Raw genomic sequence first — 19,726 nt, forward strand, 5'->3', positions numbered from 1 at the left:
AGAAGCTTACAGAGAAACTGCTTTGTGACATGTGAAACTGCTTTGTGATATGCTGAAAAGGATATACCTTCAGATAAAAACCAGAAGGAAGCTTTCTGTGAAACTGCTCTCAGTCACGTGATTTCCACTCACACAATAAACTTCTCTTTTCATTGAGGAGTATTCTCACACTGTGTTTAGTCTGCAAAGGGATACTCGGGAGCACTTTGAGTATTATTGTAAAAACGGAAATAACTTCAGATAGACACTAGAGAGAAGCTTTCTGAGGAGCTGTTTTGTGATGTGTGCATTCCACTCACAGAGTTATACCTTTCTTGTTATAGAGGATTGGGGAATCCCATTTGGAGAAAAAGCTACCAAGAGACATTCAGGAGTATAAATATGGCTATTGTGAAAAAGGAATTATCCTCAACAAAAGCGGGAAAGAGGCTTTCTGGGAAACTGCTTTGTGATAGATATGTTTATTCATCTCACATATATAAAATTTTCTTTATATTATGGAGTTTGGAAACTCCGCCAAAGACAGATTCACAAAGGGATATTCGGGAGCAACTTCAGACCTATGGTGAAAACAGAAATCTCTTCATATGAAAATTGGAGAGAAGCTTTCTGAGAAACTACTTTGTGATGTGTGCATTCCACTCAGGGAGATGTACCTCTTTTCTCATAAGGCAGTGTTTCATCACTGTTCCTGTAAAACTAAAAAAGTGATATTCTTAGTGCATTGAAGACTATGGTGAAAAGAGAACCCTCCTCAAATAAAACCCAGAAAGAAGCGTTCCAAAAAACTGCACTCTGATATGTGCATTCATTTCACAGAATTAAAGCTTACTCTACATTGTCCAGTTTGGAAACTCTGTCTTTGAGGAATCTGCAAAGGGATATTAAGTTACTCCCAGAGGTCTGTGGTGAGCAAGGAAATGTCTTCCTTTGGAAACTGGAGAGAAGGTTTCTGAGCAACTGCTTTGCGATGTGTGTATTCATTTCATAGAGTTAAACCTTTCTTTGGTTTGAAAAGTTAGAAATCACTGTTTCTGTGGAATCTGAGGAAGGACATTTGGGAACATTCTTTAGAATATGGAGTAGTAAATATCCACAGATGAAAACAAGAAGAATGCTTTCTGTGAAACTGCTAAGTGTCATGTAAATTCCTCCTGATCAATTAAGCTTCTCATGCATCGACCAGTTTTCATATTGTTTATGTTTAGCATGCTAATGGATATTCGGGAGCGCTTTCAGGTTTACTGTGAAAAAGGAAATATCTTCACATAGAAAACGGAGAGAAGCTTTCCGAGGAACTGCTTCATGATGTGTGCATTCCATTCAGAGTGTTATACATCTATTCTCATACAGCATCTGGAAAACATTTTGGAGAAAAAGGGATATTCGGGAGCATATTTACGCCTACGGTGAAAAAGGAAGTAACCTCAGAAAAAAACTGGAAAGAAGCTTTCTGTGAATCTGCTTCTTGTTATGTTTATTCATCTCACATAGATAACGCTTTCATTACATGACGCAGCTTGGAAACTCTGTCATGGACATATCCGTGAAGGGACATTTGGGAATACATTCAAGGCTATGGTGAAAATGGAAATATATTCAAATAAAAACTGAATAGAAGCTTTCTGTGAATCTGCTTTTTGCTATGTTTATTCATCTCACATTGGTAAAGATTTCTTCACATTACGCAGCATGGAAATTCCGTCATGGATGGATCCGTGAAGGGACATTCAGGAGCACATTCAGGCCAATGTTGAAAAAGGAAATATCTTCAGAAAAATACCAGAGAGAACTTTTCTGAGAAACTGTTTTGTGATGTGTGCATTCCACTCAGGGTGTTATAACTCCTTTCTCATAAGGCAGTGTTTGAACACTGTTCCTGTAAAACTGAAAATGTTATATTTTGGAGTGCATTGAAGACTATGGGAAGAAGTGAACTGTCCTCAAATAAAACCCAGAAAGAAGCATTCCGAGAAACTGCTCCCTGATATGTGCATTCACTTCACAGAGTTAAAGCTTACTCAACATGGCCCAGTTTGGAAATACTGTCATTGAGGAATCTGCGAAGTTATATTAAGTGGCGTCTGGAGGCCTTTGGTGAGCAAGGAAATGTCTTCCGTTGAAAACTGGAGAGAATCTTTCTGAGCAACTGCTTTGTGACGTGTGTATTCATCTCATAGAGTTAAATCATTCTTGGGATTGAGCAGTTTGATGTCACTGTTTCTGTGGAATATGAGGAAGGACATTTGGGAACGCTCTTTAGAATATGGAGAAAGAAATATCCTCTGATAAAAAACAGAAGGAAGCTTTCTGTGAAGCTGCTATGTGTCACATGAATTCCTTTCACTCTGTTAAGCTTCTCTTTTCATTGAGCACTTTTCTAACAATGTTTATGTTTAGCATGCGAAGGGATGTTCTTGAGTGCTTGAGGCTTACGGTGAAAAAGAAAATATGGTCAGATGGAAACTGGAGAGAGGCTTTCCAAGGAACTGCTTTGTGACCTGTGCATATCACTCGCAGTGTTATACCTCTCTATTCATAAAGGATTGGGGAATCCCTTTTGGAGAAAAAGATACCAAGGGACATTTGGGTGTATGTGGACGGCTATGGTGAAAAAGGAAATATCGTCAGATAATAACTGGAGAGAAGCTTTCTGAGAAAATGGTTGATGATGTTTGCATTCCACTCAGGGATTTATACCTTTCTTCTCATAAGACACAGTTTGAACACTGTTCCTGTAAAACTAAAAAAGTGATATTTGGAGCACGTTGAAGATTATGGTGAAAAGTGTAATGTCATCAAATAAAACCCAGAAAGAACCACTCCAAGAAACTGTTCTCCGACATGTCCATTCATTTCAGAGAGTTAAAGCTTACTCTACATTTCCCAGTTTGGAAAGTCTGTCACTGAGAATTTTGCGAAGGGATATTAAGTGGCAACTGCAGGCCCGTGATGGGCAAGGAAATCTCTTGCGTTGAAAATTGGAGAGAAGGTTTCTGAGCAACTCTTTTGTGATGTTTGTATTCATCTCATAGAGTTAAATCATTCTTTGGATTGAGCAGTTTGAAATCACTGTTTCTGTGGAATCTGAGAAAGGACATTTGGGAACACTCTTTAGAATATCCTGAAAAAGAAATAACCACAGATAGAAACAAGAAAGAAGCTTTCTGTGAAACTGCTCTCTGTCGCGTGAATTCTTCTCACACAGTTAAGCTTCTCTTTTCATTGCACAGTATTCCAACACTGTTTTAGTGTAGTCTGCGAAGGGATATTCAGGAGAGCTTTGAAGCTTATGGTGAAAAACGAAATATCTTCTGAAAGAAACTGGAGAGAAGCTTTCCGAGGAGCTGTATTGTAACATATGTATTCCACTCACAGAGATATACTTTTCTTCACTTAGAGGATTGGGAAATCCCTTTTGGAGAAGAAGCTACCAAGGGTCACTCGGGAGTATATGGATGGCTATGATGAAATTGGAAATATCCTCAGACAAAAACTGGAAAGAAGTTTTCTGTGAAACTGCTTTGTGATAGATATGTTTATTCATCTCAAATAGATAAGACTTTCTGTATATTATGCAGTTTGGAAACTACATCATGGAAAGAGCCATGACAGGACATTCAGGAGCACATTCTGGCTTATGGTGAGAAAGAAAATCTCTTCAGATAAAAACTGGAGAGAAGCTTTCAGAGAAACTACTTTGTGATGTGTGCATTCTGCTCAGGGACGCAAACCTCTTTTCTCATAAAGCAGTGTTTGAACATGGTTCCTGTAAAATCGAAAAAGTGATATTTCAGATCACCTTGAAGACTATGGCAAAAAGTGAAATATCCTAAAATAAAACCCAGAAAGAAGTGGTCCAAGAACCTATTCCCTGATGTGTGAATTCATTTCACAGAGTTACATCTTACTCTACATTGCCTAGTTTGGAAACTCTATTTTTGAGGAATCTGAGAGGGGATATTTAGTGTCACCCAGAGGTCTGTGGTGAGCAAGGAAATGTCTTCCTTTGAAAACTGGGGAGAAGCTTTCTGAGCAACTGCTTTGTGATGTGTGTATTCATCTCATAGGGTTAAATCATTCTTTGTATTGAACAGTTTGAAATCACTGTTCTTTTGGAAATTGAGAAAGGCCATTTGGGAACTGTCTTTAGCATATTCTGAAAAAGAAATACCCTCAGATAAAAACCAGAAGAAAGTTTTCTGTGGCACTGCTCTTGGTCATGTGAATTCCACTCACACAGTTAAGATTCTCTTTTCATTGAGCAGTATTCTAACACTGTGTATAGTCTCCAAAGTGATATTTGGGAGGTCTTTGAGGCTTATGGTGAAAATGGAAATATCTCAGATAGAAACTGAAGAGAAGCTTTCGAAGGAGCTGCTTTGTGACTTGTGCATTCCACTCTCAGGGTTATACCTTTTTCTCATAGATGACTGGGGACTCCCTTTTGGAGAAATTGCTACCAAGGGACATTCAGGAGTATATGGATGGCTATAGTGAAAAAGGAAATATCCTCGGCCAAACACTGGAAAGAAACTTTCCGTGAAACTGCTTTGTGAAAGATATGTTTATCCATCTCACATAGATAAAACTTTCTTTATGTTATGCAGTTTGGAAACTCAGTCATGGACGGATTGGCGAAGGGATATCCGGGAACACATTCAGACCCATGGTGTAAAAGGAAATATCATGAGATAAAAAATTGAGAGAAGCTTTCCTAGAAATTGCTGTGTGATGTGTGCATTTCACTCAGGGAGTTATACCTCTTTTCACATAAGGAAGTGTTTGAACACCGTTCTTGTAAAACCGAAAAAGTAATATTTCAGAGATCATTGAAGATCATTGTGAAAAGTGAAATATCCTCAAATAAAACCCAGATAGAAGCATTCCAAGAAACTTCTTTCTGATATGTGCCTTCATTTCGCAGAGTTAAAGCTTACCCTACATTGCCCAGCTTGGTAATTCTGTCTTTGAGGAATCTGCAAAGGGATATTTAGTGAAGCCCGAGGCCTGTGGTGAGGAAGGAATTGACTTCCGATGAAAACGGGAGAGAAGCTTTCTGAGCAACTACTTTGTGATGTGTATATTCATCTCGTAGAGGTAAACCATTCTTTGGATAGAGCAGTTTGAAATCACTGCTTCTGTGGAATCTGAGGAAGGACATTGGAAATGCTCTTTAGAATATGGAGAAATACATATCCTCAGATAAAAACCAGAAGCAGTTTCTGTGAAAATACTGTATGTCTTGTGAATTTCTCTCTCAGTTAAGCTTTTCTTTTCATTGAGAGGTTTTCAAACATGGTTTATGTTTAGCGTGTGAAAGGATATTCGGGAGTGCTCTGAGGCTTATGGAGAAAAAGGAAATATGTTCAGATAGAAACTGGAGAGAAGCTTTCCGAAGAACTGCTTTGTGACGTGTGTATTCCACTCCCAGTGTTATACCTCTCTTCTCATACAGCATCGGGGAAACCCTTTTGGACAAAAAGGTACCCAGAGATATTTGGGAGCATGTTGACAAATATGGTGAAAAGGGAAATAGCCTCAGAGAAAAGCTGGAAAGAAGCTTTCTGTGAAGCTGCTCTGTGACATGTGTATTCATCTCACATAGATAAAACTTGCTTTACTTTACGCAGTTTGCAAACTCTGTCGTGGACGGATCTATGAAGGGACATTCAGGAGCATATACAGGACTATGGTGAAAAAGGAAATATCTTCAGATAAAAACTGGAAAGCAGCTTTTGGTGAATCTGTTTTTTGCTATGTTATTCATCTCACATACATAAAGCTTTCTTAACATTATGAAGCTTGGAAACTCCGTCATGGATGGAACCACGAAGGGATATTTGGGCACACATTCAGACTTATGGTGATAAAGGAAATATCTTCAGAAAAAATCCAGAGAGAAGTGTTTTGAGAAACTGCTTTGTGATGTGTAAATTCCACTCAGGGAATTTTACCTCTTTTCTCATAAGGCAGTGTTTGAACACTGTTCCTGTAAAACCAAAAAAGTTATATTTCGGAGTGCATTGAAGACTATGGGGAAAAGTGATCTCTTCTCATATAAAACCCAGGGAGAAGCGTTCCAAGAAACTGCTCTCTGATAGGTGCATTCATTTCACAGAGTTAAAGCTTACTCTAAATTGCCTGGTTTGGAAACTCTGTCTTTGAGAAATCTGTGAAGGGATATTTAGTGGAGCTCTGAGGCCTGTGGTGAGCAACATGTCTTCTGATGAAAACTGGAGAGAAGCTTTCTGAGCAACTGCTTTGTACGTGTGTATTCATCTCATAGAATTAAACCAATTTTGGATTGAGCAGTTTGAAAACACTGTTTCTCTGGAATCTGAGGAAGGACACTTGGGAATTCTCTTTACAATATGGAAAAAGAAATATCGTCTCATAAAAACCAAAAGGAAGATTTGTGTGAAACTGCTATGTGCCATACGAATTCCTCCTGCTCAGTTAAGCTTCTCTTTTCATTGAGCAGTTTTCTAACACTGTTTATGTTTAGCATGTGAAGGGATATTTGTGATCACCTTGAGGCTTACGGTGAAAAAGGAAATATGATCAGATAGAAACTGGACAGAAATTTTCCGAGAAACTGCTTTATGATGTGTGCATTCCACTCACAGTGTTATACCTCTCTTCTCATACAGCATCGGGGAAACCATTTTGGACAAAAAGATACCAAGGGATATTGGGGAGCATATTGACGAATATGGTGAAATGGAAAATGGCCGCAGAGAAAAACTGGAAAGAAGTTTTCTCTGAAACAGTTCTGTGCTATGTGTATTCATCTCATATAGATAAAGCTTTCTTTACATTGCACAGCTTGGAAACTCTGTCAGGGATGGATATGCGAAGTGACATTTGGGAGCACATAGAGGACTATGATGAAAAATGAATATCTTCAGATAAAAACTGGAAAGCAGCTTTCTGTGAATCTGCTTTTTGCTATGTTTATTCAACTGACATAGATAAAGCTTTCTTTACATTATGCAGCTTGGAAACTCCCTCACGGGTGGAACCACGAAGGGACATTCATGAGCACATTCAGACCTATGGTGTAAAAGGAAATATCTTCAGTTAAAAACTGAAGAGAAGCTTTCTGAGAAACTGCTTTGTCATGTGTGCATTTCACTCAGGGAGTTATATCTCTTTTCTCATAAGGCAGTGTTTGAACACAGTTCCTGTAAAACTGAAAAAGTGATATTTCGGAGCGCATTGAAGATTATGGCGAAAATTCAACAATCCTCAAATGAAACCCAGAAAGAAGCGTTTCAAGAAACTGCTCTCTGATATGTGAATTCATCTGACAGTGTTAATGCTTACTCTACATTGCCCAGGTTGTGAACTCTGTCTTTGAGGAATCCACGAAGGGATATTAAGTGGTTCCTGAGGGCCTGTAGTGCGCAAGGAAATGTCTTCCGATGAAAACTGGAGAGAAGCTTTCTGAGTAACGGCTTTGTGATGTGTGTATTCATCTCATAGAGTTAAATCATCCTTTGGATTGAGCGGTTTGAAATCACTGTTTCTGTGGAACCAGAGAAAGGACGTTTGGGAAGGCTATTGAGAATATGCTGAAAAAGAAATACCCTCAGATTAAAACCAGAAGTAAGCCTTCTGTGAAACTGCCCTGTGTCATGTGAATTCCAATCGCACAGTTAAGCTTCTCTTTTCATTGAGCAGTATTCTAACGCTGTTTTTGTTTAGTCTGCAAAGGGGTATTCGGGAGTGCTTTGAGGCTTATGGTGAAAATGGAAATATCTTCAGATAGAAACTGGAGAGAAGCTTTCAGAGGAGCTACTTTGTGACGTGGGCATTTCACTTACCGTGTATTACCCCTCTTCTCATAGAGATTTGGGGGAATCCCTTTTGGAGAAAAAGCTACCAAGGGACATTCAGGAGTACAGGGATGGCTATGGTGAAAAAGGAAATATCTTCAGACAAAAACGGGAAAGAAACTTTCTATGAAACCTGTTTGTGATAGATATTTTTATTCATCTCACATAGATAACATTTTCTCTATATTACGCAGTTTGTAAACTCCGTCATGGACAGATCCGCGAAGGAGCGTTCGGAAGCACAATCAAGTGTACGGTGAGAAAGGAGATATCTTCAGATAAAAACTGGATAGAAGCTTTCTGAGAAACTTACTTGTCGTGTGTGCTTCCACCTCTTTTCTCCTAAGGCAGTGTTTGAACACTGTTCCTGTAAAACCAAAAAAGTAATATTTCGGAGCACACACAAGACTATGGAGAAAAGTGAAATATCCTGAAATAAAACACAGAATGAAGGGTTCCAAGAAACTGCTCTATGACAAGTGCATTCATTTCAGAGAGTTAAAGCTTACTCTACATTTCCTAGTTTGCAAAATCTGCCTTTGAGGATTCTGCAAAGGGATATTAAGTGGTGACCGGCAGCCTGTGGTGAGCAAGGATATCTCTTCCATTGAAAACTGGAAAGAAGTTTTCTGAGCAACTGCTTTCCGATGCGTGCATTCATCTCATAGAGTTAAATCATTCTTTGAATTGAGCAGTTTGAAATCCCTCTTTCTGTGGAACCTGAGAAAGGACATTTTGGAACACTCTTAAGAATATGGTGAAAAAGAAATATCCTCTGATAAAAACCAAGTAAATTTCTGTGAAACTGCTCTGTGTCATGTGAATTATACCTCTCTTCTCATACGGCATTGGAGAAATCCTTTTAGAAAAAAAGGTAGCAAGTGATATTCGGGAGCATGTTGATGCCTATGGTGAAAACGGAAATAGCCTCAGACAAAAACTGGAAAGAAGATTCCTATGAAACTGCTCTGTGGTACGTGTATTCATCTCACAAAGATAAAGCTTTCTTTACATTACGCAGCTTGGATACTCCATCATGGATGGAACCATGAAGCGATATTCAGGATCACATACAGGCCTATGGTGTAAAAGAAAATATCATCAGATAACACTGGAGAGAAGCTTTCTGAGAAACTGCTTGGTGATGTGTGCATTCCACTCAGGGAGTTACACCTTTCTTCTCAAAAGGCACTGTTGGAACTCTGTTTCTGTAAAACTAAAAAAGTGATATTCAGAGCACATTGAAGACTATGGTGAAAAGTGAAATGTCTTCAAATAAATCCCAGAAAGAAGCATTCCAAGAAACTGCTCCCTGACATGTCCATTCATGTCACAGAGATAAAGCTTACTCTACAATTCCCAGTTTGGAAAGTCTATCTTTGAGGATTCTGTGAAGGGATATTAAGTTGCAACCGGAGGCCTGTGGCGAGAAAGGAAATGTCTTCCGTTGATAATTGGAGAGAAGCTTTCTGAGCAACTCTTTTGTGATGTTTGTATTCATCTCATAGAGTTAAATCATTCTTTGGATAGAGCAGTTTGAAATCACTGTTTCTGTGGAATATGAAAAAGGACATTTGGGAATGCTCTTTAGAATATCCTGAAAAAGAAATAACCTCAGATAGAAACCAGAATTAGCTTTCTGTGAAACTGCTCTGTGTTGCATGATTTCTGCTCACATAGTTAAGCTTTTCTTTTCATTAAGCACTATTCTAACACTGTTTTTGTTTAGTCTGCAAAGGGATATTCGGGAGCACTTTGAGGCTTATGGTGAAAACGGAAATACCTTCAAATAGAAACTGGAGAGAGAATTTCCAAGTAGCTGCTTTGTGACGTGTGCATTCCACTCACAGAGTTACACTTTTCTTCTCATAGAGGACTGGAGAATCCCTTTTAGAGAAAAAGCTACCAGGGGGCATTCAGGAATATAGGGATGGCTATGGTGAAAAAGGAAATATCCTCAGACAAAAACTGGAAAGAGGATTTCTGTGAAATTGATTTGTGATAGATATGTTTATTCATCTCACATAGATAAAACTTTCCTTATAATACACAGTTTGGAAACTCTGTCATGAACAGATCCGTGAAGGGATATTCAGGAGCATATTCAGGCCTATGGTGAAAAAGGAGATATCTTCAGATAAAAACTGGATAGAAGCTTTCTGAGAAACTGTTTGATGATGTGTGCATTCTACTCCGGGAGTTATACCTCTTTTCTCATAAGGCAGTGTTTGAACACTGTTCCTGTAAAACCGTAAAAGTAATGTTTCAGAGCACATGGAAGATATGTTTCAGAGCACTATGACTAATGTTTCAGAGCACTATGACGAAAAGTGAAATATCCTGAAACAAAACCCAGAAAGAAGTATTCCAAGAAACTGCTCTCTGATATGTGCATGAATTTCAGAGATATAAAGCTAACTGCATTTCCCAGGGTAGAAAGTCTGTCTTTGAGTTTTCTGCAAAGGGATATTAAGTGGCTACCGGAGGCCGGTGGCAAGCAAGGAAATGTCTTCCACTGAAAACTGGAGAGAAGTTTTCTGAGCAACTGCTTTGTGACGTGTGCATTCATCTCATAGAGTTAAACCATTGTTTGGATTGAGCAGTTTGAAATCACTTTTTCTGTGGAATCTGAGCAACCCCATTTGGGAACGTTCTTTAGAATATGGAGAAAGAAATATCCTCAGATAAAAACCAGAGGGAAGCTTTCTGTGAAACTGCTATGTGTCGTGTGAATTCCTCTCACTCAGTTAAGCTTCTCTTTTCCTTGAGCAGTTTTCTAACACTGTTTGTGTTTAGCATGCGAAAGGATATTCGGGAATGCATTGAGGCTACGGTGAAAAAGGAAATATGTTTAGATAGAAACTGGAGAGGAGTATTCCGAGGAATACTCACAGTGTTATCCCTCTCATCTTACACATCATCGAGGAAACCCTTTTGGAGGAAAAGGTATCAAGCTATATTCGTTAGCATATTGATGCCAATCGTGAAAAGGGAAATAGCCTCAGACAAAAACTGGAAAGAAGCATTCTGTGAAACTTCTCTGTGATATGTGTATTCATCTCACATAGATAAAACTTTCTTTACATTACACAGCTTGGAAACTCTGTCATGGTTGCATCCACGAAGGGACATTTGGGAGCCCATTCAGGACTATGGTGAAAAAGCAAATATCTTCAGATAAAAACTGGAGAGAATGTTCAGAGAAACTGTTTTGTGATGTGTGCATTCCACTCAGAGAGCTATACCTCTTTTCTCATAAGGCAGTGTTTGAACACTTTTCCTGTAAAACTGAAAATGTGATAGTTCAGAGTCCATTGAAGACTATGGCAAAAAGTGAAATACCCTCAAATACTCTGTGGAACCTGAGAAAGGACATTTGGAAACACTATTAAGATTATGCTGAAAAAGAAATAACCTCAGATAAAAACTAGAAGGAAACATTCTGGGAAACAGCTTTGTGTCGTCTGAATTCCACTAGTACAATAAAACTTTTCTTTTCAATGAGCAGTATCCTAACACTCTTTTAGTTTGGTCTGCTTAGGGATATTCGAGAGCGCCTTGAGCTTATGATGAAAAAGGAAATATCTTCTGATGAAAAATGGAGAGAAACTTTCTGGAAACTGTTTTGTGATTAACGTATTCATCTCTTAGATTTAAACCACTCTGTGGATTGAGCAGTTTGAAAACACTGCTTCTGTGTAATATGTGGAAGGATATTTGGGAATGCTCTTTAGAATATGGAGAAAGAAATGTCCTCAGATAAACAGCAGAAGGAAACATTCTGTGAAACTGCTCTGTGTCGTGTGAATTCCACTCGCACAGTGAGGCTTCTCTTTTCATTGAGCAGTATTCTAACACTGTTTTTGTTTACTCTGCAAAGGGATATTCGGGAGGTATTGAGGCTTATGGTGATAATGGAAATATCTTCACATGGAAACTGGAGAGAAGCTTTCTGAGGAGCTGCTTCATGAAGTGTGCATTCCACTCTAAAAGTTACACCTTTCTTCTCATTAACGATTGGGCCATCCCTTTTGGAGAAAAAGCTACCCAGGGACAATCGGGAGAATATGGATGGCTATTGTGAAAAATGAAATATCCTCAGACCAAAACTGGAAAGAAGAATGCTTTCTGATGCGTATGCTTATTCATCTCACATAGATAAAACTTTCTTTCTGTTACGCAGTTGTGAAACTCTGTCATTGATGGATTCACGAAGGGACATTCAGGAGCACATGCAGGAATATGGTGAAAGAAATATCTTCAGATATAAACTGGAGAGAAGCTTTCTGAGAAACGGCTTTGTGATGTGTGCATTCCACTCAGGGAGTTATACCTCTTTTCTCATAAGGCAGTGTTTGAACACTGTTCCTGTAAAACCAAAAAAGTGATATTTCATAGCGCATTGCAGACTATGGTGAAAAGTGAACTATCCTCAAATAAAACACAGAAAGAAGCGTTCCAAGAAACTGCTGTCTGATATGTGCATTCATTTCACAGAGTTAATGCATACTTTACTTGCCCAGTTTGGAAACTCTGTCTTTGAGGTATCTCAAAAGGGATATTAAGTGGCGCCCGGAGGCCTGTGACGAGCAAGGAAATGTCTTCTGATGAAAACTGGAGAGAAGCTTTCTGAGCAACAGCTTTGTGATGTGTGCATTCATCTCAAAGAGATAAACCATTCTTTGGATTGAACAGTTTGAAATCACTGTTTCTGTGGAATCAGAGGAAGGACATGTGGGAACGCTTTTTAGAATATGGAGAAGGAAATACCTTCAGATAAAAACCGGAAGGAAGCTTTCTGTGAAACTGCTCTGTGTCATGTGGATTCCACTCGCTCAGTTAAGCTTCTGTGCCCTTTGTGCTGATTTCTAAAACTCTTTTAGTTTAGACAACTAAGGGATACTTGGGAGCGCTTTGAGGCTTATGATGAAAAGGGAAATATCTTCAGATAGAAACTGGAGAGAAGACTTCTGAGGAGCTTCTTTGTGATGAGTGCATTCCACTCACAGAGTTTTACTTTTCTTCTCATAGAGGATTGGGGAATCCCTTTTGGAGAAAAAGCTACCAGGGGACATTCTGGACTATATGAATGGCTATGATGAAAAAGGAAATATCCTCAGACAAAAACTTGAAAGAAGCTTTCTGTGAAACTGCTTTGTGATAGATATGTTTACTCATCTCACATAGATAATTCTCTCTTTCTGTTATGCAGTTTTGAAAAGCCGTCATGGTTGGATTCTTGAAAGGACATCAGGACCACATTCAGGCCTATAGGGAAATAGAAAATATCTTCAGATAAAGACTGGAGAGAAGCTATCTGTGAATCTGCTTTTTGCTATGTTTATTCATTTCACATAGATAATGCTTTCTTTACATTATGCAGCTTGGAAACTCTGTCATGGACAATTCCACGAAGGGCATTCTGGAGCACATTCAGGACTATGGTGAAAAGGGAAATATCTTCAGATAAAAACCAGAAGGATGCTTTCTGTGAAACTGCTATGTATCGTGTGAATTCCTCTCACTCAGTTAAGCTTCTCTTTTCATTGACCAGTTTTGTAAACCTTTTTATGTTTAGCGTGCAAAGGGATATTCAGGAGCACTTTGAGACTTACAGTGAAAAAGGAAATATGTTCAGGTAGAAACTGGAGAGAAGCTCTCTGAGAAGCTGCTTTGTGATGTGCGCATTTCATTCAGGGAGTTATACCTCTTTTCTCATAAGGTAGTGTTTGAACACTGATCCTATAGAATGAAAAAGTGATATTTCAGAGCGCATTGAAGACTATGGTGAAAAGTGATATATCCTCAAATGAAACCGAGAAAGAAGCATTCCAAGAAACTGTTCTCAGATATGTGCATTCATTTCACAGAGGTAAAGCTTATTCTACACTGCCCAGTTTGGAAATTCTGTCTTTGAGAAATCTGCAAAGGGATATTAAGTGGCGCCCGGAGGCCTGTTCTGAGCAAGGAAACGTTTTCCATTGAAAACTTGAGAAAAGCATTCTGAGCAACTGTTTTGTGACGTGTGTATTCATCTCATAGAGTTTAATCATACTTTGGATTGAGCAATTTGAAATCACTTTTTTTGTGGAATCTGAGGAAGGACATTTGGGAACCCTCTTTAGAATATGGAGAAAGAAATATCCTCAGATTAAAAAAAAGAAGGATGCTTTCTGTGAGACTTCTATGTGTTGTGTGAATTCCTCTCGCTCAGTTAAGCTTCTCTTTTCATTGAACAATTTTCTAACATTTTTTATGTTTATCATGTGAAGGGATATTCGGGAGTGCTTTGAGGCTTATGGTGAAAAAAGAAATATGTTCAGATAGAAACTGGAGAGAAGCTTTCCGAGGAACTGCTTTGTGACGTTTGCATTCTACTCACAGTGTTATACCTCTCTTCTCATACAGCATCAAGGAAACCCTTTTGGAGAAAAAGGTACCAAGAGATATTCAGAGGCACATTAACGCGTATGGTGAAAACAGAAATAGCCTCAGACAGAAACTGGAAACAGGCTTTCTGTGAAACTACTCTGTGCTGTGTATTCATCTCACATAGACAAAGCTTTCTTTACATTATGAAGTTTGGAATCTCCGTCATGGAGGGATCCTCAAAGGGAAATTCGGGTACATATTCAGGATTATGGTGGAAAAGGAAATATCTTCAGATAAAAACTGGAAAGAAGCTTTCTGTGCATCTTCTTTTTGCAATGTTTATTCATCTCACATAGATAAAGTTTTCTTTACATTACGTAGCTTGGAAACACCATCATGGAATGATCCACGAGGCTACATTCGGGAGCACCTTCAGGACTATGGTGAAAAAGGAAATATCTTGAGATAAAAGCGAGAGAAAAAGCTTCCTGTGAAACTGCTCTATGCTATGTATATTAATCTCACATAGATAGAGCATTCTTTACATTACACAGCTTGGAAACTCTGTCATGGATGGATCCGCGAAGGGACATTCAGGAGAACATTCAGGACTAGGTTAAAAAAGGAAATATCATCACATAAAAACGGTGAAGAAGCTTTCTGTGAACCTGCTTTTTGCTATGTGTATTAATCTCACATACATAAAGTTTTTTATGTTATGCAGCTTGGAAACTAAGTCATGGACTGATCTGCGAAGGGACATTCTGGAGCACATTCAGGACTCTGGTGAAAAAGGAAATATCTTCAGATAAAAACTGGAAGGAAGCATTGTGTGAATCTAGTTTTTGCTATGTTTATTCATCTCACATGGATAAAGATTTCTTTACATTGTGCAGCTTGAAAACTCTGTCATGGACTGATCCACGAAGGCACATTGAGAAGCACATTCAGGACTATGGTGAAAAAGGAAATATCTTCAGATAGAAACCAGAAAGAAGCTTTCTGAGAAACTGTTTTTTGACGTGTGCATTCCACTCAGGAAGTTATACTACTTTTCTCTTAAGGCCGTGTTTGACACTGTTCCTGTAAAACTGAGAAAGTGGTATTTCGGAGCACATTGAAGACTATGGCGAAAAGTGAAATATCCTGAAGTAAAACCCAGAAGGAAGCATTCCAAGAAACTGCTCTCTGATATGTGCATTCATTTCAGAGAGTTAAAGCTTACTCTAAATTTCCCAGTTTGATAAATCTGTCTTTGAGGATTCTGCGAAGGGATATTAAGTGGCAACCAGAGGCCTGTGGCGAGCAAGGAAACGTCTTCCATTGAAAACTGGATAGAAGCATTCTGAGCAGCTGTTTTGTGATGTGTATTTTATTTTCATAGAGTTAAATCATTCTTTGGATTGAAGAGTTAGTAATCAAGTTTCTGTGGAATCTGAGGAAAGACCTTTGGGATAACTCTTTAGAATATGCTGAGAAAGAAATACCCTCAGATTAAAAGCAGAAGGAAGTATTCTGTGAGACTGCTCTGTGTCGTGTGAATTCCGCTCACACAGTTCAGCTTCTCTTCTCATTGAGCAGTATTCTAACACTATTTTTCTTTAGTTTGTGAAGGGATATTCGGAGTGCCTTGAGGCTTATGGTGAAAACGGAAATATTTTCAGATACAAACTGGAGAGAAGCTTTCCGAGGAGCTGCTTTGTGATGTGTGCACTCCACTCACAGAGTTATACCTTTCTTCTCATAGAGGATTGGGGAATCTCTTTTGGAGAAAAACTACCATTGGACATTCGGGAGTATATGGATCCCTATATCATCAGACAAAACCTGGAAAGAAGGTTTTGTGAAACTGCTTTTGTGATAGATATTCTTATTGATCTCACTTCTCCAAAACCCTTTTGGAGAAGAAGGTATCAAGGTATATTCTGGTGCATATTGATGCCAATGGTGAAAAGGGAAATAGCCTCAGACAAAAACTGGAAAGAAACTTTCTGTGAAACTGCTCTGTGATATGTGTATTTGTCTCACATACATAAAGCTTTCTTTACATTCCCCTACTTGGAAACTCTGTAATGGACGGATCCATGAGGGGACATTCGGGAGCACATTCAGGACTATGGTGAAAAGCAAACATCTTCAGATAAAAACTGGAAATAAGGTTTCTGTGAATCTGCTTTTTCCTATGTTTATTCATCTCACATAGATAAAGCTTTCTTTACATTACATAGCTTGGAAACTCCGTCATGGACGGAACTACAAAGGGACATTCGAGAGCATATTCAGGACTATGATGAAAATGGAAATCTCTACAGATAAAAACCGGAAAGAAGGTTTCTGAGAAACTGCTTTGTGATATGTGCTTTCCACTCAGGGAGTTATACCTCTTTTCTCATAAGACAGTGTTTGAACAGGTTTCCTGCAAAACCGAAAAAGTGATATTTCAGAGCGTATTGAAGACTATGGTGAAAAGTGAATTACTCTCAAATAAAATCCAGAAAGAAGCGTTCCAAGAAACTGCTCTCTGATATGTACATTCATTTCACAGAGTTAAAGCTTACTGTACATTGCCCACTTTGGGAACTCTGTCTTTGAGGAATCTGCGAAGGGATATTTAGTGGCGCCCAGAGGCCTGTTGTGTGAAAGGAAATGTCTTCCATTGAAAACTGGAGAGAAGCTTTATGAGCAAGTGTTTTGTGATGTGTGTATTCATCTCATAGAGTTAAATCATCCTTTGTATTGAGCAGTTTGAAATCAACATTTCTGTGGAATCTGAGAAAGGACATTTGGGAACGCTCTTTATAATATGCTTTAAAGGAAATACACTCCGATAAAAAGCAGAAGAAAACTTTCTGTGAAACTGCTCTTTGTCTTGTTAATTCCACTCGCACAGATCAGCTTCTCTGTTCATTGAGCAGAATTCTTACACTGTGTTTAGCCTGCGAAGGGATATGTGGGAACGCTTTAGGCTTATGGTTAAAATGGTAATATCTTCAGATAGAAAAAGGAGAGAATATTTCCGAGGAGCTGCTTTGTGACGTGTGCATTTCACTCACAGAGTTATACCTTTCTTCTCATAGAGGATTGGGGATTCCATTTTGGATAAAAAGCTACCAACGGATACTTGGGACTATATGTACGGCTATGGTGAAAAAGGAAATATCCTCAGACAAAAACTGGAAAGAAGCTTTCTGTGAAACTGCTTTGTGATAGATATGTTTATTCATCTCACATAGATAAAACTTTCTCTATATTACGATGTTTGGAAACTCTGTTATGGAATGATCCATGAAGGGACATTCGGGAGCTCATTCAGGCCTATGGTGATAAAGGAAATATATTCAGATAGAAACTGGAGAGAAACTTTTCGAGGAACTACTTTGTGACGTGAGCATTGCACTCACAGTGTTGTACCTCTCACATCATAAAGAATCGGGGAAACCCTTTTGGATAAATAGGTCCAAGGGATATTCTGGAGCATATTGATGACTACGATGAAAAGAGAAATAGCCTCAGACAAAAACTGGAAAGAAGCTTTCTGTGAAACTGCTCTGTGATATACATATTCACCTCACATAAATAAAGCATTCTTTACATTACGCTGCTTGGAAATTCTGTCATGAACGGTTCTTCGAAGGGGCATTCAGGAGCACATTCAGGACTATGGTGAAAAAGGAAATATGTTCAGATAAAAACTGGAAAGAAGCTTTCTGTGAATTTGCTTTTTGCTATATTTATTCATCTCACATTGATAAAGCTTTCTTTACGCAGCTTGGAAAATCTGTCATGGATGGATCTGCTAAGGGACATTTGGGAGTACATTCAGGACTATGTTGAAAATGGAAATATCCTCACATAAAAACTGCAGAGAAGCTTTCTGAGAAACGGCTTTGTGACGTGTGCATTCCACTCAGGGAGGTGTATCACTTTTCTATAAGGCAGTGTTTGAACACTGTTCCTGGAAAACCGAATAAGTGATATTATGGAGGGCATTGGAGACTATGATGAAAAGTGAAATATCCTCAAATAAAACCCAGAGGGAAGGGTTCAAAGAAGCTGCTCTATGTTGTTGCATTCATTTAACAGAATTAAAGCTTATTCTACATTGCCCAGTTTGGAAACTCTATCTTTGAGGAATCTGCGAAGGGATATGAAGTGGATCCCAGAGGCCTGTTTTGAGCATAGAAATGTCTTCCGTTGAAAACTGGAGAGAAGCTTTCTGAGCAGCTACTTTGTGATGTGTGGATTATTTTCATAGAGGTAAATCATTCTTTGGATTGAAGAGTTTGAAATCACTGTTTCTGTGGAACCTGAGAAAGGACATTTGGGAACACTCTTTAGAATATGCTGAAAAAGACATAATCTCAGATAAGAAAGAGTAGGAAGCATTCTGTGAGACTACTCTGTGTCGTGTGAATTCCACACACACTGTTCAGCTTCTCTTCTCATTGAGCAGTATTTTAACACTGTTTTTCTTTAGTTTGTGAAGGACTATTCGGGTGCACTTTGAGGCTAATGGTGAAAACGGAAATATTTTCAGATACAAACTGGAGAGCTTTCTGAGGAGATGCTTTGTGATGTGTGCACTCCACTGACAGAGTTATACCGTTCTTCTCATAGAGCATCGGGGTCTCTTTTGGAGAAAAAGTACCATGGGACATTTGGGAGTATATGGACCCCTATGGTTAAAAAGAAAATATCATGACACGAAAACTGGAAAGAAGCTTCCTGTGAAACTGCTTTTGTGATAGATAAGCTTATTGATCTCACATAGTTAAAACTTTTTTATATTACGCAGTTAGGAAAGTCTGTCATGGATGGATCCGTGAAGGGATATTCAGGAGCACATTCAGGCCTATGGTGAAAAAGGAAATATCTTCAGATAAAAACTGGAGAGAAGCTTTCTGAGAAACTGCTTTGTGATGTGTGCCTTCCACTCAGGGAGTTATACCTCTTTTCTCCTAAGGCACAGTTTGAACACTGTTCCTGTAAGAATGAAAAAGTGATATTTCTGAGCTCATTGAAGACAATGGCGAAAAGTGAAATATCCTCAAATAAAACCCAGAGAGAAGCATTCTGAGAAACTGCTCTATGATATGTGCATTCATTTCACAGAGTTAAAGCTAACTCTACGTTGCACAGTTTGGAAACTCTGTCTTTGAAGAATCTGTGAAGGGATATTAAGTGGCTCCCGGAGGCTTCTGGTGAGCAAGGAAACGTCTTCCGATGAAAATTGGTGAGAAACTTTCTCAGCAACTGCTCTGTGATTTGTGTATTCGTCTCATTGAGTTAAACCGTTCTTTGGATTGAGCAGTTTGTAATCATTGTTTTTGTGGAATTTGAGGATGGACACTTTTAAACACTCCTTAGAATATGGAGAGAGAAATATCCTCAGGAAAAATCCAGAAGGAAGTTTTCTGTGAAACTGCTCTGTGTCTTCCTAATTCCTCTCACTTAGTTAAGCCTCTCTTTGCATTGAAAATTGGAGAGAAGCTTTCTGAGCAACTATTTTGTGA

The sequence above is a fragment of the Macaca thibetana genome, chromosome 3 (assembly GCF_024542745.1).
Source record: "Macaca thibetana thibetana isolate TM-01 chromosome 3, ASM2454274v1, whole genome shotgun sequence".
Classification (NCBI taxonomy): Eukaryota; Metazoa; Chordata; class Mammalia; order Primates; family Cercopithecidae; genus Macaca; species Macaca thibetana.